The sequence below is a fragment of the Poecilia latipinna genome, unplaced genomic scaffold (assembly GCF_001443285.1).
Source record: "Poecilia latipinna isolate Pla-1442-1.1 unplaced genomic scaffold, P_latipinna-1.0 Scaffold4583, whole genome shotgun sequence".
Taxonomy (NCBI): domain Eukaryota; kingdom Metazoa; phylum Chordata; class Actinopteri; order Cyprinodontiformes; family Poeciliidae; genus Poecilia; species Poecilia latipinna.
Window position 1 is genome coordinate 13,356 of NW_015117199.1, and position 8,211 is coordinate 21,566.

The window sequence follows — 8,211 nt, forward strand, 5'->3', positions numbered from 1 at the left end:
TTTGATTTGATTTGATTGAAAACACTGAGAAATTTTGAGATTAATCTTAATTTCAGAAAAATAACTCAGAAATTTTCTAGAACAGAATTCAAGAACATTTGTGGAGGGAAAAGAACTTCTGAAATTTTTTGGATTAATTTCTATAATTTTCTATAAAAAAACTTTAAAATTTCTGACTTTCAAAAGTCGAAAATTTGAGAAAAGAACTAAAAAATTTAGATAAGTCTTGGAAATTTTCTACAAAAAATAAGGAAAATTCTGAGTTTCAAAAGTTGAGAATTGTCAACTTTTAAAACTTTTTTAATTTTTTTGGGAGTGATTCTTTGGAAAGTTCGGTCCATTTCATTGTGTACGGCAGGTTTCCACATCCAACATGGCGGACGCTGTGACGCATCGCCGCAACGGGCCGACCCGCTGCATGAGGTGTTCATGATTCTTATCCTATTATCAGTAATTGTAAAGCAGTATTTCCTCAGAAAGAGCTCCCTGGTGTTCAGAGATGTTCTGGTTCTGGAAGGTCCGGTTAGCAGGTAACAGAACTCTGTCTTTATTCAGCGTGAATCCAGATCAGTGGGACTGACTCAGCAGCGTTTTCATATCCTGATGGACCAAAATAAAACTATAAACTCTGTTTATCTGTTAGAAACGACATTCAGAGCCACTAAACCTCCTGGGTTTGGATGAGATCCGGAGCCAGAATGTCAACCAGTTCTGCTGAGATCAATAACCGTTTTAAAACGGCGGATCAGGGTCGCTGCAGAGTGAAAAACGATGAGAAAACTTATCAGAAATTTGCAAGAAAAAAAAATCACAAATTTAGAGAAAACTGAGAAATGTTCATGTTTTTCCTTAGATTAAGTTGAAAATGTTTGACTTTTTGGTGTGAAATTGCTCCTTTCTTCCATCTGCAGTGTCTCTGATTCGCCGTCGTACTTTCTGCCTAAATGGATGTATTATGTCTGTATTTTACTAGAAAGGTTTCTGACTGCTGTATAAACATCATGTAGCCTTTAAAACATCAGTCAGAGGATGAAGATGAGGATGAGGATGGCGGCCTCTGAAGGATCAACCTGATCTCTGGTGAAGATGCATAAAAATCCTTAGGAAATGTGATAATCTGTAATAAACTTCTCGTATTGATACTGGCAGCAGGTATACATCGACTAATGGTTGCCATGGAGACTGAGTTGCCATTTTTAGCTGCAGTTCTCTTCCTGCACAGAGCCAGAAGAAACATGGCTCCTCATCCATACGTCGTCTCTGTGTTACGTCATAATTATTCCCCAGGGAAACAGAAAGTCAGACGTTTATTTTAAAGAGGATCAGGAGAATTGATCCATTTTCTCCTTTATTCTAAACTTTAGTTTCACTTTAGGCTTTTTATGTCGTCTTTTCCAGAGATGTAAAGGTATCGGTGAAAACCTGAATGATTTATTTCGTCACTCGTGCCATTTCAGACGTGTTTTTTAGCTGAATCCTGATGCATTATGGGAGCATAAACTTGTTTAGGGTTAGGGTTAACCCTTTCCCAGCATGAGCTCCTTTTATTTTAACTTTAAATGATAAGATTGGGGAAAGTTTCAGCTCTTCTTTGTTTTCTTGTTTTTTCTACATGTTTTAAACATTTTTTGACTTGATCTCAACCAAAAATGTTCTTAAACTGTTTTAATTCAGTTTTTTATATTTGTTGCCTTTATATGTGACTGATGACCTCTGACCTCATGTATGGAATACCTCAGAAACCTGTTGCCGTTGGAAACAGACACTCAGACTCTTTGGTTCATGATGCGACTTCCTGTTTATATAAATGTGTCCTGGGGACAGGAAGTCCGGTCCGGACTGGGCGTTGGGTTGGGACATTATGACTGTCTATTATTATTATTATACTATATGCAGGTTGTAAATTCTGATGAAAATGTTGTTCGGACCTCATTTAATGTTTCTTCAGTGGGAGAAACATGAAATAATATCTAATAAAAGCAACATTTACTGAATGATCAGTGCTTCAACCTCATCAACTCTTCAGCTCCTCACTGGCCAACAGGAGTACAATAGAAATAGAGGAACTATAGAATCAGGCTAAATGTTAAAAAATAAAAATTGTTTAAGAATTTGATGTATTGGTGCTCTGTGGGAGACTGAACTACAAATTCCCTGAGGGTAAATCCCAAAGGGATGAATAAAGTTTCTATCATACTATGATTATAATTATTCAAGTTTTTCTCGTATTTATGATTGTTTAATAAATGACGTGAGACAAAGAGCCTCTTGTGGCTCCAGATCTCAAAATGAAGCTTAATTTTTATTTTATTGTTAAAGTAAAACATAGAGGATAAAAAAAATAATTAGTCCAAGGAACCAATCAGCAACAGTTTCTTTGCCAGAATGTGTCATAAGAAATGAATCTAGTATTATCTCTGTAGCAGAGGGGCTCTGGCCCCCTGCTGGGCCCCATCTAGAACCACCCATATTCACAGAAACTGAATTTATGCTAAAATATTAAATATGAACAAATGAAACGTCATTCTGCACAGCAGGAAGGTTCTGGGTTCGAATCCCTGCCTGAGGTTTGTGCCTCATGCCGTTTCCTCCAACAGTCCAAAAATCCAAGCAAACAGCACAAAACTTTAAATATTTCTGAATGAAAACACAACAAACATCCACAGAGTTGTCAGTTTTATTGTGAAAATATATTTGCTACACAAAGGATTGAAGTAAGAGAAGCCAGTGCATGTAAGGAAGAAACGGAGCAGGAGAAGAAAAGCAAAGTGTTAGTTATCGCTCTGCAGCATTTCACTAAAAACCTTCACTGGAGTCCCTTTGAAATGCACTTCTCTCCTCACAGTCGGTGTGTTGCTGCGCTGCGAGACGCTTATAAAAATAAATAATATACACATCTTCTAAAAAAAAATAAAAAAACTATTTGTGAAGTGATTCCTCAATGCAGTTAAAAACTACCTTGAAATTAGCTCAACAGTTCTTAAAAACCACGTCTGTTACAATCCGATAGAAAATCTAGTATAGAAGTGAATAAATCCATTCTGACACGTTTATTTTGCTGCTTTTAGCCGTAAAGTCACAGAAACATGTGGGAAGAGCGTCCAGGTCGCGAGGAGGAGCTCCAACTAAAACACTGTAGGTTATTTCCCGCTCCGCAGCGCATTCCTCGCAGCATTCCCACATGTTAGCAGTTTGGAGTGAGTGTCTAGTGTTTCACGCATCCTGTCCTGCAAGCGCCGAGACGCGGATGTGAGCAGCCTCTTCTGACAGTCAGGAACAGTAAAAACAGAACAACAGCGCTGGAACGAGCCAAAAAGTCATTAACAAACAGTCTGTTGGTCTCTGGAGATGCAGTAACAGTGAAAACAGGGCCGGATTTAGAGGAATAGGGGCCCCTGGGCTGGAGACCGGTTTGGAGCCCAAACCCCCCAAAAATTAAAATAATAAAAATAACAAATCTGTTACAGGTGTAAATTACAAAATACAGCGCCCCCTAAGGAATGTCAGGGATTATTTTGCTCCATGAAAATAACTCAAAAATAGTATAATTAGTTTGGATGTAATTTTATTTATTTCTCTCTTAATGAAAGTTTCTGTGAATGTCTTAAAAGGAATTTAAAGGAGGGTTATGCATTTCCTTGCCACATAATGCTATTTCGTAGCATCATCAAGTTAGTAAGTAAATAACTAACTCCTGTTGGTATAAAAATGGTATTAAAAGAAATTGGACTTCCTGATTTAACGCCTTGAAATTGGGCCTCTGTCTCTTTAAGAAGCTCCTGCTCTTTCTGAAGCTCCGCCTCCAGGAAGTCATCCCAACATGGCTCCCCTTTAACAACATTTTTACCAGGGTTGCTCTGAGCAGCAGCTCCTATAAGACGTGTTTGCTAATTGCTGCTGGCTAGTCTGAAGGAGCCGAGTGGGAGGAGGCGGGGCTAGGTCCACCCAGGTGTTTTAACAGCTGAATGGTTGCCATGGTGATTGAAGGATTTCACAAACATGCAAGAAAGAATTGAAGCAACATTCCGTGGGAAAACGTAACATGATGGAAAGATACAGCAGGATATTTTTAACACCGGCCCTTTAAATGCCACTGGGGGACTCTAACAAACACTGACAAATTAGCAGGTACAAACTGCTGGTTGGTTGGGTAAAAACATCTGGCAGGGGGCGCCATGTTGGTCCAAAAAGATGCAACTTCATCATCTTAATATTTGAGTGTTGCTCAAACTATTAAAAAAAAAACAATATTTAAAAAACTCCACATGCAAAATGAGCGCCTGCGTTTAATATGAGGTAAAAAAAAAAAAACTTTTTGGGGGGTGCCCCCTAAACGTGGCGCTCTGGGCTACTGCCTGTCAGCCCTTTGCAAGCCTGGCCCAGAGTGCATGAGGACAGTCCAGCCGGTGCGTACTGGGGACGTTTCTCCTAAAGCTCGCTACATTCAAATGGCCTTAATGTGCCGAACAGTATGTCTTCTTCACGTGTGCAGTTAGAGGCCGTATCGCATCGCATCGCATCGCATTGCCACGTCACCGGAGTTCACACCAGAACACGAGTCGAAGTCTTAACGGAATCAAACGTCTGGAAACCCACCAAGGGCCTCCAGGTTGGAGTCTCAGTTAATGCAAAATAAAGACAGACATTTCCTGGACAGGATACCAAACTAGTGCGTATAACGTTGTTACTATTCCTACAAGGTGAGCAGAGGCTCAGCGGGTCGCCTGCTGTCTGCCGGACCCGTTCAGAACTGAGCTCATCTCCTCACCAACAGTCCAATAAATAAAGATCGGTCCGTCTGCAGCCGGAGCCGCAGCCCCGAGGTTCGGGATGCGGCTCGTCGTCCAGAGGTTCCTCAGGCTCCGTGGTTCGGTCACATCTGATTCCAGAGTGGGATGAGGCTGCGCAAGAGAACCCGCCGATTAAAAAACATCTTAAAAACAGGTTCAAACAGACACATGATCATTAGTTTATCGTCTCAGCCCTTTGCGCCAAACAGTTCAGGCGTAAAGTGACATTTATTTTATGACAGAATATAAAACAGATTATTTTACATGATATTTGTGTAAAACAGATTTGCTCTGCAGTAGATGTTAAAATTCATCCTGGAGTCAGATTAAGATTAAAGTTCTGAGTCACAAACCACTGAACTGTCCGTAGCATCAGTGTAAAGAGATTACAGTGTAAAACGGTGCAAACAGTAATAATAATAATAATAATAATAATAATACCTATTCGGCTGTTTAAGCTTGGTAAAGTGGCCCCGCCGTCTCTTCGATGGGTTCTGTAGAAATCAGAAAATAAACTCTGAGCTCAAATCATCGCAATATTATAACCGATAACTGCAGGAAGTTTTCACACCCTGTTCATGTTCATTTAAAAACGTTTCAAGGTCAAAGGTCACGGCTCTGTCGTCTCAGATTCACGTCAAGATGGAGAAGAAATGTTTTAAAAACCCAGTTTTACCTCACAGAGATCATGAGTGAAAAAACGTTGAGATTCAGTTTCATATTTCTGAGATTCAAAGTTTCCCACATCAAGCTGGAGGAGAAAAGTTTTTAAAATCGGGTTCTACCTCTCAGAGGTCGTTTGTGTGATTTGCGTCGATGCATCATGACTCCGATGATCAGAGCGGCGCCGATCAGAACCACGCCGAGGACCGAGAAGCTGGTGATGGCGGCCAGCTTCCAGACGTGTGGCGTCTCCTCCAGAGGCTTACCTGCAGCGAGACGGAGAGGTGACGCCGAGGAAGAGGAGGAAGAGCAGCGGCTCTCACCTGGTCTCTTCTATACATATAAACACTTCCTACGGAAGGCCCTTACTGCCATGAAAGAAAAATAAAAGCCCAACAGGAAGCCATAATATCAACTTTCAATCTCATAATTATGAGATCAAAAGTCATAATTTGCAGATATAAAGTTATAATCTTAACATTCAGTCATAATTCTGAGGTTAAAATGTAATTTTTAGATACAAGCTCAAAATTATTAGATTAAAAGTCAAAATTTTAGGATACAAAGTTAATTTTGAGATTTAAGATCATATTTTTGAGCTTCACAGTTATAATGTTGACATTCAGCACAGCTTTTATTTTTTCTTTTATGGCAGAAATGGGGTTCCATAAAAACAAAAACAGTGAAAAATATTGTTTTAATATCTAAAATGTTGTGATTAAAGGAGCCTTAAGTGATTTTTATGAGCAGAAGTTAAATATTCTACAGTATTCTAGAATATTCAGCAGATGCAAACGCAGGCGCAGACGCTCACATGTGTTGCAGGACGGGGTTTTGGGGTACTGCTTGCAGGAAGTGCAGGGAACACAAACCCCCAGGTCTGAGCTGAAGAACTCTGACGTCTGGCACTGACCTGCAGAAACACAAAAACCTAAAGTCAGAAACTAAACATCACATTCTGGATTTGACTCTGGATTTGACTCTGGATTTGACTCTGGATTTGACTCTTTTCGTTTCGTTTCTCCAGATCCAGTTGAGATGAAACCTTCTCAGGTTTCTGAAGAATCTACTGCGGTTTGTAAGACGACGTGAAATGAGGAAGAAGCAGGAAATGAGGTTTTGTCTTTCTGTGAAGTGAAGGTTTAACTCCTCTGAGATGATGATGATGATGATGATGATGATGATGATGATGATGGTGGTGATGATGATGCAGAGCGGTTTCCTAACCTCTTCCTCTGAAACATTTTGCTGCTGCTTTCATTTCACTTCACAACAAACCAGAAACAGTTTCTGCTTCCACTGTTAATATAAATACATAAAAACAAAACAAATCAGGATGAAGTTCTCATGTTAGGATTGTTTCTCACTGCAGCAGAGAGAGAGAGAGAAGCAATTTGGGGTAATCCAGATTATGAGATTAAAACTAAATTATGAGATTCAAAGTCATAATTTTGATAATCAAACATGATTTTTAGATTCTTTCTGTGGATCTCCAGCTGCAGTTCCTTTCGTCACCACTTGGGGTTCACTCGGTTTTTCTTTTCATCACCCTGCCTGCCGTATGTAAATTTGTGGTTTGCACAGACAGCTGATATGTGCGGCAGAGCAGCAAGTCAGCCAGAAAGTATTCACACCCCGCTCAGTCAGAAGCCTGAACCTGACCGCAGCGTTACAGGGAGCAGGAGAGGAGGAAGATGATGCTCTTCATCCTGAAGGCCAAATAAAACCCAATAGAAACCAATCAATAAACAAATAAGATCCAAACCAATCAATCAATTAAAGATGAGCCGATTAATTTTGTGCTTCAGGTTCAAATGGACACTTTCCACTTTCTCGCCTCAGGAAAAAGGGAAGATTGAAAAAAAACATTTTCTGACACATTTTCATCAGAAAACGATTCCAGATTCAGCGCTTCGAAAGCCAAGGCTGAAAATCTATTGACGCCCTGAAAAGTTTTTAAATCATCTACTTCCTGAAACTTCCACAGCCGAATGGGAACCGGTGCCAAATCCATCACAGCGCTCCGATCCCGGGGAAGTGTTTACATCCACCTGATTAGTCTCATCAGTCACAAGGCAGAGGAGGACATGAAACCAGAACCACATGAGTACAGCCTGGTTGTTAGCTCAGCTGCAAACCCGGAGCCACCTGCTCACAAACTCATGTTAGTGGCATGTCGGCCCCTGGCCTCCATCACCGCCTCCAGAGGCCCCGCAGAGTGAGTCACTGCAGCAGAGTCACTGGGAGCCAGAGAGTCAAACAGTCAGGAGCTGCTCTGCTGCCCGGTTGGTTCAGGCAGACGTCATCCCACTGGAGCGCAGCGCCTCCAGGGGTCAAAAGGTAACAGGGAGGAAGTGGAGCGTGATCTTTGTTCAAACCGGGGGGAGGGGGGAGAAACAGACAGAGAGAGAAAGAGAGAGAGAGAGACAGACAGAGATCCACTGTGACACTTATCAAACCAAAACCTGACGCTGATAATCTCAACCGGCTGAAAAAGGATTTAAGAGCAGCTGAGCTTTTTATTCCCACTTGTCCGAGCAGGAAGTGATCCGCGCCATCTTGGTAGTCAAGCGCAGCGTAAATCATGGATGAACCACGGCTTCCAGACCCGCAAAAAGAAAATATATGGACACTCTTCTCCAATGTGCAAAAGAAATACATACAAAATGGCTGCTGTCGGGATCGACCGTATGAGAACAAGCTGCCTCTGCTCTAATGCTACGGTAACGTTAGCTAGTGAACACCATGAAAGTCCATT

The 8,211-nt window shown here is 41.1% G+C and overlaps 1 long non-coding RNA gene across 1 annotated transcript; it reads right to left on the bottom strand.

Annotated features, from left to right (window-relative positions):
- Positions 1-4,001: 4,001 nt before the first annotated feature.
- Positions 4,002-7,633, bottom strand: LOC106942821 (uncharacterized). Its single transcript, XR_001423730.1, has 5 exons — positions 6,459-7,633; positions 6,268-6,423; positions 5,576-5,719; positions 5,232-5,284; positions 4,002-4,901 (listed from the first exon to the last, which is right to left on the bottom strand). It is a non-coding gene; the product is annotated as an uncharacterized LOC106942821 (long non-coding RNA).
- Positions 7,634-8,211: the final 578 nt, after the last annotated feature.